Here is a 17,259-nt window from a genome sequence, read left to right on the forward strand (position 1 = left end):
CACAACTAAATCTTCCAGAGAAAATGGCTGGCAAGCCTGGAGTAATTAAGGCACTTACAGCTTCTGTCTGATATCCACATTTACCCTTCCCTGCCTGATCTGACCTCTGCCTGATCTAACCCTGAGCTCTTTGCCCTGATCTCTCACAGTTTATCCATGTGGAGATCCATCTATAAACATTGAAACCTGGTGGCTCCCCTGCAGCGGAACACAGAGACAGCAGAAGTTCTCCTTCTGAGACAAAAAGGGTTTTAAATAGAATGATCCACACTGTTTTGAACAATAAAGTATATCAGTAAATCAATTATTTTACATTTAAAAGAGAATTAAAAAAGCACTCCACAAATTTTCCCCACCTGGCTAGTTAGAAACATAGTTTAAGGCTGAAAAAAAGACATTTGTCCATCCAGTTCGGCCTGTTACCCTGCAAGTTGATCCAGAGGAAGGCAAAAAAAAATCCTGTAAGGTAGAAACCAATTTTCTTCACTTTAGGGGGAAAAAATTCCTTCCCGACTCCAATCAGGCAATCAGACTAAATCCCTGGATCAACGACCCCTCTCTAGTAGCTATAGCCTGTAATAGTATTACACTCCAGAAATACATCCAGGCCCCTCTTGAATTCCTTTATTGTACTCACCATCACCACCTCCTCAGGCAGAGAGTTCCATAGTCTCACTGCTCTTACCGTAAAGAATCCTTTTCTATGTTTGTGTACAAACCTTCTTTCCTCCAGACGCAGAGGATGTCCCATTGTCACAGTCACCGTCCTGGGGATAAATAGATGATGGGAGAGATCGCTGTACTGACCCCCGATATATTTATACATCGTTATTAGATCTCCCCTTAGTTGTCTTTTTTCAAAAGTGAATAACCCTAATTTTGCTAATCTTGATGTACATGATGTAAATTGTAGTGAAATGAATCTTCTTACCACTTGGCTCATTTTTTAACTGAAACTACGCCAACTTATAGATGGCCTAAACCTAGACTAGTTTTTTGCATGAACGGAATTCTAGTGCAAATCTGGCGCATGATTTACAATACTCCAAATTAACAAAGTCTATGCGCCAGAATAGTAAATTTGACAATGTTAAGACTGTGATTTGCATTCTTAGACAGGGCAAGGTACGACATTATTAGTAAATTTGCCCCAGTTACTTCACTATAACTTACCTCATGTACCTTTTTAAAGGGCCAGAGAACAAACATTTTTGCAGAACTGATTCTTTAACTGCTTTTATCAGCCAATGGACAACCCCTTTAACTAAAGTATTACGACACTGCTAGTTACTTCTCCTTTAATAAGGAATATCTGTCCGAATGCTGATCCAGGCAAAATGTTATAACATTTCAATATATAGCAGTATCGGCAGGACCGCATGCAGATGGGCTTAAGAAACGGCATGCATCACAAAAACTAAACTCATTTCAAAGCTGCATATTCAAAGCGTTTATCTCTAAGAGGGTACACTCCTGTGTTTGTGTGCCACAGCCCCTCCTGCAGCTGATTTCATGGGTGCACTGACAGCCGCCCATGAAGTGCACTTTCATGATTGATGGGGAATATGTTTCTTTGATAGGGTGTCAGTAATCATAGCTGTACTGTACTGCCCAGCAAAATTGCATTCAGCTTTCCCATGAACTGCCACAATGCGTTTTTATGACCTCACGCCTAGCACACGTGATTTTGATGCGGGTCACCTATACAAAGCTGTGTGGCCAAAAACTGCGTAGCTAATACAGGAAGTGCAGAATTATTAGGCAAATGAGTATTTTGACCACATCATCCTCTTTATGCATGTTGTCTTACTCCAAGCTGTATAGGCTCGAAAGCCTACTACCAATTAAGCATATTAGGTGATGTACATCTCTGTAATGAGAAGGGGTGTGGTCTAATGACATCAACACCCTATATCAGGTGTGCATAATTATTAGGCAACTTCCTTTCCTTTGGCAAAATGGGTCAAAAGAAGGACTTGACAGGCTCAGAAAAGTCAAAAATAGTGAGATATCTTGCAGAGGGATGCAGCACTCTTAAAATTGCAAAGCTTCTGAAGCGTGATCATCGAACAATCAAGCGTTTCATTCAAAATAGTCAACAGGGTCGCAAGAAGCGTGTGGAAAAACCAAGGCGCAAAATAACTGCCCATGAACTGAGAAAAGTCAAGCGTGCAGCTGCCAAGATGCCACTTGCCACCAGTTTGGCCATATTTCAGAGCTGCAACATCACTGGAGTGCCCAAAAGCACAAGGTGTGCAATACTCAGAGACATGGCCAAGGTAAGAAAGGCTGAAAGACGACCACCACTGAACAAGACACACAAGCTGAAACGTCAGGGCCAGATGGCTGGATTGGTAAAGGGCAGAGAGCTCCAGTCCGACTCAGACGCCAGCAAGGTGGAGTACTGGTTTGGGCTGGTATCATCAAAGATGAGCTTGTGGGGCCTTTTCGGGTTGAGGATGGAGTCAAGCTCAACTCCCAGTCCTACTGCCAGTTTCTGGAAGACACCTTCTTCAAGCAGTGGTACAGGAAGAAGTCTGCATCCTTCAAGAAAAACATGATTTTCATGCAGGACAATGCTCCATCACACGCGTCCAAGTACTCCACAGCGTGGCTGGCAAGAAAGGGTATAAAAGAAGAAAATCTAATGACATGGCCTCCTTGTTCACCTGATCTGAACCCCATTGAGAACCTGTGGTCCATCATCAAATGTGAGATTTACAAGGAGGGAAAACAGTACACCTCTCTGAACAGTGTCTGGGGGGCTGTGATGGTGAACAGATCAAAACACTGACAGAATCCATGGATGGCAGGCTTTTTAGTGTCCTTGCAAAGAAAGGTGGCTATATTAGTCACTGATTTGTTTTTGTTTTGTTTTTGAATGTTAGAAATGTATATTTGTAAATGTTGAGATGTTATATTGGTTTCACTGGTAAAAATAAATAATTGAAATGGGTATATATTTGTTTTTTGTTAAGTTGCCTAATAATTATGCACAGTAATAGTCACCTGCACACACAGATATCCCCCTAAAATAGCTAAAACTAAAAACAAACTAAAAACTACTTCCAAAAATATTCAGCTTTGATATTAATGAGTTTTTTGGGTTCATTGAGAACATGGTTGTTGTTCAATAATAAAATTAATCCTCAAAAATACAACTTGCCTAATAATTCTGCACTCCCTGTATAGGGCAATTTATTTTATACTGAGGTCCTGTTCTAGACCTAGAGGCCCCCTACCATTATGTGTGCAGGCACCCTTAGGTCACATCACACAAGTCAGTACGCAGAGGCAATACTGCCAGTAAACAAATGAACAGGCTTTTTTTTAAAAATTTTGTGGGGAATTCATCACGAGGGGAAAATTTGAAGTCAGTTTTGCTTGAGTCTGCTTTTTCGTACTTTATATCATTTTTATAAAATGTTGCATGTTGTTTGATAAATTTGTCTTATCCTTTAAAGAGTCACTGTACTTAAACAATTTAATTTGATTTAATAGAGAAAGTTGTAACTAGCAAATTTATAAATCACTTCATTTAAAAAAAAATATGTCTGCATCCACCTGAAAAAAAAAAAAGCTGTAAAATCATGGCCACTAGGGGTGTCACATCCACCTAACTTGCAGTCCACTGCCTGTTGTCAGGCAAGAGCAGTCTTTAGTAACGGAGACGCAGAAGACAGCTCACAGGAAGTGGGGCGTGTCAGAGGTAGCTGAGATTGTGAGCCTGATAAAATAACTGCTTCTACACTGCCTTTGAATTCACAGAAGCCTCCTGCCTTTTTGTAACTGTAATCTCTCTTAACTGTTCTGTGAAACTTGTAGCTCAAAGCAAACATAGTGGGAAGTTAAAAAAAATTAAGTCACAGCAGTATAGTGCTGACTGATTCCAGCTTCCTGCTTGTGAGAGAAATGCATCTAGCTGTGCAGCTGAAGAGGGGAATAATTTGGATGAAAAAGACAAAGAAGCATAGCCATTGTGCAAACTTTTTTATTTTATTTTTTTAATTTTTTTAAAGGGCTTCTGTCACCCCACTAAAGACTTTTTTTTTGGGGGGGGGGGCTAGTTAAATTCCTTATACTGCGATATATGAAAATATAATGGTGTTACTTACTTTCCTTCAGCCGTTTCTTATAAAAACAAACTTTTATAATATGTAAATTAGGTCTCTACCAGCAAGCAGGGCGTCTACTTGCTGGTAGCCGCCGCAAAAAACCGCCCCCTCGTCGTGTTGATTGACATGGCCAGCCGCGATCTCCTCCTCCGGCCGGCCCTGTCAGTATTTCAAAAATCGCGCGCCTGTGTTCATTCGGCGCAGGCGCTCTGAGATGAGGAGGCTCGCCTCCTTAGAACTCCCTCAGTGCGCCTGCACCGATGACATCACCGAAAGAGAAGACATCATCGGCGCAGGCGCACTGAGGGAGTTCTGAGGAGGCGAGCCTCATCATCTCAGAGCGCCTGCAATGAACATAGGCTTTGAAATGCTGACAGGGCTGGCCGGAGGAGGAGATCGCGGCTGGCCCTGTCAATCAACACGACGAGGGGGGCGTTTTTTTGCGGCGGCTACCAGCAAGTAGACGCCCTACTTGCTGGTAGAGACCTAATTTACATATTATAAAAGTTAGTTTTTATAAGAAACAACTGAAGCAAAGTAAGTAACACCATTATATTTTCATAGATCGCAGTATAAGGAATTTAACTAACCCCAAAAAAAAAAAAAAAAAAAAAAAAGACTTTAGTGGGGTGACAGAAGCCCTTTAACTCTTTAGCAAATCTACACCAGTTTTCCTACTCCACCGTCCTACTGGAGTAAGATTATGACCTTTTTTGCAACTTTGAAGCTCATAAACACAGCTAACCACACCCGCTTACCCACCCATATTTCAAAACTGGAGTGAGCCATGTAAAAAATTCCAAAATTGTTTCGCAAGTAAGCCCAAAAAGTAGCAGAAGCCTAATTTTTTTATTCTTTGAAGCCAGAATTCTGCAGTGGAGGCATAATAAATCAGGGCCTTAGTTTATATTTAGAGGAATAACATATGAAACATGTGATGTAGGTCTCTACAATCAAAAGATAAATACTAAACAAGGCAAACATTTTCTGGGTACGGCACCAAATTACAGGGATCTGTATGGAATCCAAAACGTGGTATTACATTATAGTGGAAAATATTTCCAACAGATGTGGACAAAAGTATAATGAGACAAAGAACAGAATATAACCATCCATTGCCACAGCAAATCAAGTGGTCTTCCTCCGTAGTGCCCAGAAATAAAAAGGAAACAAACAGAACTGTAAACCAGAGATGAAAAACAAAAATATCACCTCTACCAAACGTGCAGCTTCTCTAGGACGAACTCTATGGTTCCTTAGCCTCAAACGCTCTGAATTGCCCCCCCTCTTCCCTCCCGGTCTTATAACTATCTTTGATATTTTTGTATTATCTAACTAACTATCTTTGACATTTTTTTTTTTTTGCAGACCCATTGACTTCAAGCGTCTGGGACTGCGTTTTGCAGATGACACACAGAACACGGACGGTATCTGTATTTTGTGAATCCGTGGTTTTTGGACAGCAAAATACATACGATCATGTGCATGAGGCCCAAGTCTACTTCCTGCATATAGCCACACGGAGAAGTAATAGTCTGAAGTGATAACTGCACTGCTTCCTATGAGGGCCCCAGCATGGTGGATGCTGCCCTACTGAAGAAGATAACCGTTCAGTTCTTACAACATATGAAAATCGACTGTTCATTCCTGCAGACACTATAACAATCACTTTATAGGTAAGTATATGTATGAAGGCACACTCGCATCTGATGCTGCACGGAACAGATGGCAATACGTTGGTTATAAATGTAGCTTCTTTATTAAAACAACTCCTTATAGGTCACTGAGTATCAAGGACTATACGACCTTTCAACATATTCACATTAAAATTTAACGTAAATCCCTAAAATAATTATAAACAATAAATATGGTTACATCATACATAAGGTATCTATAGACGTCTCAACATATAAAAAATTTCACAAATTAATTTCAGGATAGATATCAGTAAATGTAATGTTTCTTAAAGGGACTCTGTCACCAGTTTCTAACCCCCACTTTTAAAAATATTGTTCTGTCCATGGAGCCCTTGTGATTACTATTGTGATGTTATAAGCTAAATCTGCTGGCTCGTTTTGTTAAAAAAACGTTTTATCTAACCTGTCAGTCATATTGTTAAGGTGCCCAGGGCGTTGCTCATGGCCTGAAGATGCCGCCCGCCGCCGTTGGTGCCCAGCTCCTCCTCTGCTCTCGTTAGCGCCGCCTGAAAATACTGAGATACGCCTCCGGCTTTCCCTCTCTCCCCCCTCCTTCTTTTTTAAGATCCCGCGCGTGCGGCAGTGTTCGCGTTATCGGGAGGTTGAGCGAAGTGCCCGCGCATGCGCACTTCGCTCAATGAGGCTGAACGGAAAAGTCCGCACGGGCGCATCAGGCACAGGCCTGTGCGCACGCGCGGGATCTTAGAAAAGAAGGAGGGGGAAGAGAGGGAGAGCCGGAGGCGTATTTTCAGGCGGCGCTGACGAGAGCAGAGGAGGAGCTGGGCACCAACGGCGGCGGCGGGCGGCATCTTCAGGCCATGAGCAACGCCCTGGGAACCTTAACAATATGACTGACAGTAAATGATTAAAGCCAGGTCCTCCCCAGCAGCTGATAACAGTGCCTGGGCTGTGTGCACTTCTCCCTGTCCCTGCACTTGGCAGACGCTCCCTCACTCAGCAGACTGGGACAATGCAGAGCCGAAGCAGTGCAGACCAGGGAAGGGAGATCTGCCGTCTGCTCAGTGAAAGCAACATGTGGTAAGAGGACCCCTTTGTGCTGCAGGAGATTAACCCTTTAGGGGGGAGGGCTCCGGTTACTGACACTTTTGGGGGGCTATTGTTACTGGCTAGTGAGGGCAGGTGGGATTAGCCTCAGGGTGAGGGCAGTGGCGGCCATCTTAACTGAATAGTGAGATTGCAGTTTTATGCAGACTGGTTGCTAAGGGCTGAATCTTATTAAATATGGGGTAAGTCAGTCTAATAGTAACTAATTCTGGAATATCATGTTATTAGTAACTACATATATGAAAATTGAAATTAGGGTCTAAATGTGACAGTTATCCTTTATGTTAAAATGTAGACTGAAGTATGATTATTGTGACTAGATGTAGAGCTAGCAATTTTTAATATGCATATTCGCAGTCCATTACCGCTCTGTAGTCCCACTGGGTTGTACAGGAGGTGCAGCTGAATACAACTTGAGAAAGGCAGCAGACCCGCTCTGCTTGGCGTCCCACGTGGGCGCTAGATGTCACTATAGAGCGCTCTTCCTTACAGCGCTGATGTACTCCAGTTGCAATCACAATGTCCTCTCGGAGCTGAATAGAGATAATTTTTCTATTGCCCTTTACTTCAGTTTAATGATGAGTAGTAAATTCGGCTATAATCAGCCAGTCCACAGATATAGTCCAATTAATACCAAAAGCGTTTTGGAGCTAATCCCTGCTCCTTGTTCAGTGTCTCACAATTACCTAATGTGACTAGTAGACATCTTTAAATAGTCAAGTTGGGTCTTCATAGAACTCTGGACCGGAATGGGAAGTTCAATAGTGGGCCAATTTAATTGGATTCAATATTATAACACCTAAACGTTTTATAGTGTTAATGTCCCAAGAAAACGGTAATAAAAAGAATCCAAAAAATGCATCTGCATTTTTGATGCGATTTGCATGCGATTCTTGTGTTTTGTTTGTTTTAAAAAAAAATCCTTTTATACCCTAAGTAGTTCTTTTTTATATGATGATTGTTTTTCATATCACTTTGGAATATCCCAATTTCTATATAAAAAAATAATAATTGATTATATATATAGCAAAACCTTTGTTGGATTGATTCATGTCAAATGGGGAATGGGGTTGGAGATTGAGGGAGGGGGGCCTCCCAGGGAGAGGAGGTAGAGGTGCTGGTAAACAGCCGGACCTATATCTTCCATCCCCACATACCCTACAGAAACCCAAAGATCTCCATCTCTGCATTAAGGCCTGCAGGAGATATGGTGTCGAATTTGAATATTTGTCTCGACTCTATTCTTGACATATTTTCTATGTGGTTTATTCATCATTTCCAAGGCCGTAAAGATGAGCAATGTGGGATTACTGACAACGAATGCTGTTCGTATCCCTTTCTTATATTTGCAATGTGTTCAGTTATTCTTTTTTTCAATGTTCTTTTTGTCCTGCCTCTATATTGTTTCTGACACAGGCACTCCAACAGATAAATGACATCGGTTGAATTACATGTTAAACAATCGTCAATTTGGTAGCTAAATGAATTTTGAGTAGAATGGTAAACTTAATCTGTTCTTCTTTTATACCAGTAATTAAAAGAAGAACAGATTCGTTTTACTATCGCAGGAGTCCATCATATACTAACACATAATTATTTTATATACGAATTTGAATATTATTCACAATAGAGAGGGACCGCCATGGGCACGAGATTCGCCCCTAGATATGCCAACATCTTCATGTCCCAACGGGAAGAAGATGTTGTGCAACCTTTACTGGGGAAGAGTCTGGTGCTCTGGAGGCGATATATCGATGTTATTTTCATCTGGCAAGATACTGAAATGGCTTTACAATCCTTCTTGGAAAATAATAATAATAATTTAAATTTGAGGTTTTCATCAAATATAACCAAATCACAAGCAGAATTTCTTGATTTATCCATTCAGGTCCAAAATAATAGATTAGTTTGCAGTACGTACCAAAAGCCTGTAATGAAAAACAGCTACCGTACATCCTTTTTTCCAGCTGTCACCTTTTAAGGTGGTTAACAAATATTCCAACAAGTCAGTTTAGAAGATTAAAACGTAACTGAACTGAGAATACCAAATTTGAGGAGGAGGCCACACGAATGAAACAACATTTTGTAGAAAAAAAAATGTATCCAGACAAATTAAATGAAAACTCACTAGAAAAAGTGAAGAATATGGATAGAAAGGGATTCTTTAAAAACAAAGAAAAAAGGTACACAACAAAATGACATAATGAGACTGATCCTTCCATATAACATACACAAGAGAATAGAAAAAATAAACACTGGCACTATTTACAAGGGTAATGTACTGCGAATATGCATATGAATCATTGCTAGCTCTACATTTAGTCACAATAATCATACTTCAGTCTACATTTTAACTTAAGGCAAATAACCAGCCAGTGGACGATTACAGATGATCTTTAGTGGTAATTCATATATTTGAAAGCTGTTGATATATTGAGATATATTGGCTTAAAAGGACCTAGGCGCAGTGCTATGCCGTTTTAGTGGACATAACCATCATCAGCACGATTTGTGATGACCTTTTTCTTGTTGGGATAGTGTGCTTTATGGTCTAGTGGACATAACCATCACCAGCACTATTTACGTTGGGACAATGCGCTTCATGGTTTAATACCGTACCTCAATACCAACAGTATTTATATGATATATTTTTCTACTATAATGATCCTTTGTGGCAATATATTTATTATATATATATATATATATATATATATATATATATATATATATATAGAAAATTTAGACTAAAACCTTCAGAATCACAGGTGCATATCCATGAAGCAAACATAATTACAAAAAACAAAATGGCTGCACACTGTAATATATATATATATATATATATATATATATAAACACAAGAGAGATAAGAAATGGGGGCCATTCTAGATAAAAGTGGTACAATACCGACTATAAATGAGTATAAATGAGTAATGGAAGCACACCACGTTTTTAAATATAAAAAGTATCTTGAAACAAAAAGTAGTTATACTCCAAAAGGATGGAGAGTAACCCAAGGACAAACTCTGTAGCCATGTCTGACAACGAAGAGGCAACATAGTTACATCGTGGGCGATGGCTGAAGGTTGCGTGAAATGAGCATGGACTTGCGCAGTCATTCTAACTACAATCCCCAAACTCCACTATATGTCTATCACCAGTGTCAACAATACATCGCCTATAGTGCTACATAATTACAGTCTCCTGAGTATGGATGTGTTGAGGAGATCCCTCATTGTTACGAGGTCCATGAGATGGATGACGTATGGGGAAGCTGCTACCGCGGTCTTGCCCATGTGATGTCCCCTGTATATGTGTCAACCTGTGGTGCCTGACGGCGCTTGGATTTGGACGCGGTGGACCAAAAAGTAACGAGTTGTTTGTGTTGTGTATGCACAGTATATTTGTTAATGGTCGGCACAGGTCATGACACGGTTACTTTCGCGCCTGAACTGGCTTTACCTTTTCCAATATAGTGGATTGTGCAGGAGTACTGGGCGCTTGCGAATCATCCGGAGGCTTTGTGATGACACTGATGTGATGCGATTATCCAGCCATGCGCGTACTGTGTATTGCGGATGCGTCCTGGTCTTGGCGCATGCGCACTTGATCGCACACGTGTTGGTCCAACGGGTGCACGCGCGTCCGAGATTCTCAGACGTTGAATTTGATAATGGAAAAAAAGAAGAAAAAGAATACCGAAACAGGAGCCGCACATCTAAAATGTAACAAATGTATTCAAGGAAACAAACACAACACAGAATAGGTTAAAATCGTTGTATACAACAACAAATCAAGGCCATGTGAACCATGTATCAGCACATGCCATCCTGACTCACCACAAATTTATAGACAGACCCCCACATCCATAAGCATATAACATTATAAAGTGCATGTAATCCATCAACAATGAATAAGGCTAAAATACTTATCATAAAAATGGCATGATGGGGGGCATGCATGGTGGTCAGGAGATGAGCCCAACGCGTATCGCCAGCACTACTGAGGAAGCCAGCAAGTCTGGCGATACGCGTTGGGCTCATCTCCTGACCACCATGCATGCCCCCCCATCATGCCATTTTTATGATAAGTATTTTAGCCTTATTCATTGTTGATGGATTACATGCACTTTATAATGTTATATGCTTATGGATGTGGGGGTCTGTCTATGAATTTGTGGTGAGTCAGGATGGCATGTGCTGATACATGGTTCACATGGCCTTGATTTGTTGTTGTATACAACGATTTTAACCTATTCTGTGTCGTGTTTGTTTCCTTGAATATATTTGTTACATTTTAGATGTGCGGCTCCTGTTTCGGTATTCTTTTTCTTCTTTTTTTCTATATTGTTATTTCATACCGTGAGCCGGCACTCTTACTTCTTTATTGTTGGATGTGCCCCTATTCTTTGAATTGCACAAATTTGGTAATGGAGTCACATCGGGTATTGTTAAGATGTTTGATTGTATGCATGTATCCATGTCCATAGTGATCTGACCTGACCACTCCCCATGATGAATGTGTCCTTCACAGCTCCTTATTTTAACCAATTGTTTCCTGGGTCATGTGTATAAAGTGCACTTTATACACATGAATTTTGCATTTATTTAGATAATGTATTATAATATGCAATCGTATCACGGTTCTATTTTATGTCTAAGCACTGTGTTCACCTGATGTACAAATGTATACACATGTATTATCATTATTATTTAATTATCACTTGTATAGGCATGAGTTAATGCTAATTATGTTTGATGATGTCACTTCCTCACACTATAAGTATGTCCAGTTTGTATTGGCACATTGCTTGAGAAAGGCTTCATGTTGGAGCTGAAACGTCGCGTCACCACTGGGTGAATAAACAGCTTTCTTTTTTCATCTTACTGGAGTGCTGCTCTGTTTTTTATTGATATATATATATATATATATATATATATATATATATATATATATATATTATATATACACACACACACACACACACACACACACCAACTACAAACCGGATTCCCAAAAAGTTGGGACACTATACAAATCGTGAATAAAACCTGAATGCAATGATGTGGAGGTGCCAACTTCTAATATTTTATTCAGAATAGAACATAAATCACGGAACAAAAGTTTAAACTGAGAAAATGTACCATTTTAAGGGAAAAATATGTTGAATCAGAATGTCATGGTGTCAACAAATCACCAAAAGTTGGGACAAGGCCATTTTCACCACTGTGTGGCATCTCCCCTTCTTCTTACAACACTCAACAGACGTCTGGGGACCGAGGAGACCAGTTTCTCAAGTTTAGAAATAGGAATGCTCTCCCATTCTTGTCTAATACAGGCCTCTAACTGTTCAATCGTCTTGGGCCTTCTTTGTTGCACCTTCCTCTTTATGATGCGCCAAATGTTCTCTATAGGTGAAAGATCTGGACTGCAGACTGGCCATTTCAGTACCCAGATCCTTCTCCTACGCAGCCATGAAGTTGTGATTGATGCAGAATGTGGTCTGGCATTATCTTGTTGAAAAATGCAGGGTCTTCCCTGAAAGAGATGACGTCTGGATGGGAGCATATGTTGTTCTAGAACCTGAATATATTTTTCTGCATTGATGGTGCCTTTCCAGACATGCAAGCTGCCCATGCCACACAAACTCATGCAACCCCATACCATCGGAGATGCAGACTTCTGAACTGAGCGTTTATAACAACTTGGGTTGTCCTTGTCCTCTTTGGTCCGGATGACATGGCGTCCCAGATTTCCAAAAAGAACTTCGAATCGTGACTCGTCTGACCACAGAACAGTCTTCTATTTTGCCACACTCCATTTTAAATGATCCCTGGCCCAGTGAAAACACCTGAGCTTGTGGATCTTGCTTAGAAATGGCTTCTTCTTTGCACTGTAGAGTTTCAGCTGGCAACGGCGGATGGTACGGTGGATTGTGTTCACTGACAATGGTTTCTGGAAGTATTCCTGAGCCCATTCTGTGATTTCCTAGCATTCCTGTTTGTGGTGCAGTGTCGTTTAAGGGCCCGGAGATCACGGGCATCCAGTATGGTTTTACGGCCTTGACCCTTACGCACAGAGATTGTTCCAGATTCTCTGAATCTTCGGATGATGTTATGCACAGTTGATGATGATAGATGCAAAGTCTTTGCAATTTTTCGCTCCACTATCTTTCTGTGCAACATTGTGGGAATTGCTGATCCTCTACCCATCTTGGCTTCTGAGAGACACTGCCACTCTGAGAAGCTCTTTTTATACCCAATCATGTTGCCAATTGACCTAATTAGTGTTAATTGGTCTTCCAGCTCTTCGTTATGCTCAAATTTACTTTTTCCAGCCTCTTATTGCTACTTGTCCCAACTTTTTGGGGATTTGTTGACACCGTGAAAATTTGAATCAACGTATTTTTCCTTTAAAATGATACATTTACTTGGATTAAACGTTTGATCTGTCATCTACGTTCTATTACAAATAAAATATTGACATTTGCCATTTCCACATCATTGCATTCAGTTTTTATTCACAATTTGTTTAGTGTCCCAACTTTTTGGGAATCCGGTTTGTACATTTCCTAGCTCTATTTTTGTTTTCTATTTTTTTTTTTCTTTGTCCATCTATGCTAAATAAAACACAAAAACACATGCAAATCGCATCAATAATGCAGATGCGTTTTTTGTGCTTATTTGTGTATATTGTGGGGATTTGCTTTGGTAGACAGGCTTGCGGACGCAGTATAGAGGCAATGACAACGTCTTTAACTTAAACAGTTCAGTGTTTTATTCACACATAAGGATAAGCAAAACAAAAAGTCAGTTTCAAAGAAAAAAAGTCACCTTGAGTCTGGTGTTTGTTCACACATGCAGCAATGCAGTAGTCCTTGGACATAGCAGAAACCACCTGCTCTCACGCCAACAAGGGGTAGCAGGCCTTTACCCAGGCCCAAACTCCCAGGTCCCAACACAGAGACTGACAGAGCTTCACTGTCAGAGAGGAGTAAATTCCTACCACCTGACAGTACTGCCTGTGTTTTATAGCCCAAACCAAGACCCGGCCTGGAACATGGGGAGCAGCCACCCACCCTGTACTTTGACTGTTCCCAGCAAGAGCCTGCCTGGATCGGCTTTGCAGCCATACCAAATAGCAAACCCCTGTCAGTCAGCACTAGCTGCTGCTGACACATGAAATTACCGGCTCTTACCTCACAGAGGCCAGGAATCTCGGTGACACATACTTTCCGTCAATGACGGACCCTTGCACCTTCCTAAAATATTTTTGGTATCTTTTAGAAATATAAAATTTACTGATATCTATCCTGTAATTAATTAGTGACATTTTTTATATGTACAGACGTTTATAGATACCCATGTACGATTAACAATTTTTATTGTTTAATATTTTGGGGGGGGATTTACATTAAGTTTTAACTTGAATATGTTGAAAGGTCGTATGGTCCTTGATACTCAGTGACCTATAAGAAGTTGTTTTAATAAAGAAGCTAAATATATAACCAACGTATTGCCATCTGTTCCGTGCAGCATCAGATGTGTGTGTGCCTTCATACATATACTTACCTATTTGCATTCACTGAACGGCTTTGCGTGTGCCAACGATCGTGGACCTCTGTCCATAATACCGAACCAGCGAGCCACTGTAACATTGATTTATATTACCAACAATCACTTTATACATCCATAAATTATAATTTTTTCAGCGACCGTAACAAATTACATGTACGACACCCACTATGTGAATTACCAAATTAGGTTAATTAGTCATACTGCAGCATACGAGATAGGAAAAAGCAAAAACCTGAAGGACAGATAGCCAGAATGGCATAAGACATTCTCATGAAAGTGGTGATCTCTGAATTGACTGGTTTAATGTACAAGCAATATTCGCAACTGCAGTGATAAAGCCTGAAAAATGAAGGACAGATGGTGCCAGAGCGGACGGAACAGCAGAGAGCTGATTATAATGTATACTGAAGACATGCAAAAACCATCTGATAGACAAGACGCAGAATCACCGGGGAGCGAGATAGTGGAAATAACAAAACCCAGGAACGTTCAGAACATTTCCTTATCTTCAAGTCTGCTGACAATACAGCATACAGCCACAGCAATATTACTTTCTATCCAACTCCATCTCAAAGTTACACTGTAAGAACGCCGGCAAACTACATTTTTAGGGTCTGTTTTAGTTTTTGGTTTGCTTTAAAGGGAGTCTTTCACCTAAAATGACCATTATAGAACACTAACCCCATGATCTGCATTATAGTCCCCATATTTTAATGCTACTCACCGTATAGATGTCCATCGCTTATTTTCGCTAAAAAACACTTTAATTCAATATGAAAATTAGGTTCTGAAGGTGCCCAGGGGCGGCGTGCAAGCGGCCGGTGCCTAGGCCCCTCGTCGCTTTTCATATGAAACCCCTACCCTTTCACTCCTCTGGCCTGCCCTAGGTTTTTCAGAAATCCAGCGTCATCGCTGTTCACAAGATTCGCCGCGCCTGCGCACTTCATTCCCCATTATGGGCAGAGGCACAAGAGCGTTTAATGTGCATGTGCCGGCCCTTGTGCCACTGCCCATAATGAGGAATGAAGTGAGCAGGCGCAACGAATCTTGTGAACGGCGATGGCGCTGGATTTCTGAAGAACCTCGGGCAGGCCAGAGGGGTGAAAGGGAAGGGGTTTCATATAAAAAGCGACGAGGGACCTGGGCACCGGCCGCTTGCACCCCGCCCCTGGGCACCTTCAGAACTTAATTTACATATTGAATAAAAGTGGGGGGGTTTTAGCAAAAATAAGCGACGGACAACTATATGGTGAGTAGCATTCAAATATGGGGACTATAATGCAGATCATGGGGTTAGTGTTCTATAATGGTCATTTTAGGTGAAAGACTCCCTTTAAAATGCCAGCGGTGATACTCTGCTTGTGCCAACATCAACACTGAAGCCAGTCATTAGCTAGAGTGGTGCATGAGACTGTAAGCAGTGCTCGGACCATGGAGAGAGCGGAGGCAGCGCGGACCACCAGAGCACTGGGGAGCAGCTATTAGTCTTCTGTTTCAGGGGCTGCACTGCAGGAATTTGTTAAAAAATCCTTTTTACCAGAAAATCCCTTTAAAAGTTTTTGTTATTCAGTTATTGAAGTTATTTTGGGGTATTTTTTGCAATAGACGAGGCTTTCATGCCATTTTATACTGGTATTGTTTGATGGTGTCAGAGAAATATATAGATAATTAATAATATAGACATAGTGTCTTTTTTGTCATTATCGCTTCCTGAATGTCATGTATACAGCCATCAGGAATGGTAATAAACTGTCTCTGTCTTCTCTATGGGAAGTCTCTGTATCCGACAGCTAAATCCCCTCTCCTGTGGCTGCAGATTCTGCAGAGCCTCTGCATGTGACTCATTTCAACATCTTCAGTACAAAATGCCAGATTTTTCAGAGCACAAGAAGCAATTCTTTTGTTATCATAGCAGGATGCAGGTAGGTCTACTGGCCGGTGTCGGAGTGGGGTGCCTGGGGCCCAGCTCCTCCTAGGAGCCCAATGTAGAGCTACATGCAAACATTACCTGCTCCCACAGCAGCGAGACGCTACAAGATCACCGATTATGGGGGTCTGTGCAGTGACTTCGAGAAGCGGGTCCCTGGGGCTTCCTCTGCACCTAGAAGTCTTCTCTAACACCCAATGCATCTATGATACTAAAATCTGTAGTTTGCTAAACAATCTGCCCAGTTTTCAATAAGAACATAGGCTGGTGGAGGTGCTGTTTGCTGCCCATCTATATGTAGTGCTGTCAGTCTACTGCGGTGATGGAGAACCTTTTACAGACTAAGTGCCCAAACTGTAACCCAAAACCCACATAAAGTGCCAACACGGCAATTTAACCTGAATACTACAGTCCAGTATAGTATATCCTCCATGTAGTTTATCACTTAGCTATAGTAGCCTGCCTGCATTCAGTGCGCTGCCTGTGCGGTTCATAGTGCGCCCTGCGCTGATGAATGGCAGGAAAGGTCTACACCATATACTATTTCCAAGGCATCGGTGCCTCTGGCACTGGTCTACTGTATTATTTGCCACATAGGCAGGGGTAGGGACTAGGAGTCCATCTTGCTCAGGGTCCCACCAGAGGATTCACTTGTTCCCCTGTGGGCCAGTCCGAACCGTCTCCTAGCCTGAAGATGATGATGGAAGCCTTACCAGTTCTTAGAGGTGGAGGAAATGTAGCGCACAGAGCACTCTCCGATAATGATGTAGTGCTATTCTGTTTGTACGTACTGTATATAGAGATCGATATTAAAAACACACAGTCAGAGATTGATATTAGAAAAACACACATTTTCTATTTTATGCTTCTACTCTTTGAGG

General features: G+C 41.2%; 1 protein-coding gene across 1 annotated transcript in view; it reads right to left on the reverse strand.

Annotated features, from left to right (window-relative positions):
• The window catches only part of COMMD10 (COMM domain containing 10), a 432,679-nt gene that overhangs the window by 399,679 nt on the left and 15,741 nt on the right, over positions 1-17,259 (reverse strand). The window lies entirely within an intron of this gene.

The sequence above is a fragment of the Bufo gargarizans genome, chromosome 1, assembly GCF_014858855.1.
Source record: "Bufo gargarizans isolate SCDJY-AF-19 chromosome 1, ASM1485885v1, whole genome shotgun sequence".
NCBI lineage: Eukaryota > Metazoa > Chordata > Amphibia > Anura > Bufonidae > Bufo > Bufo gargarizans.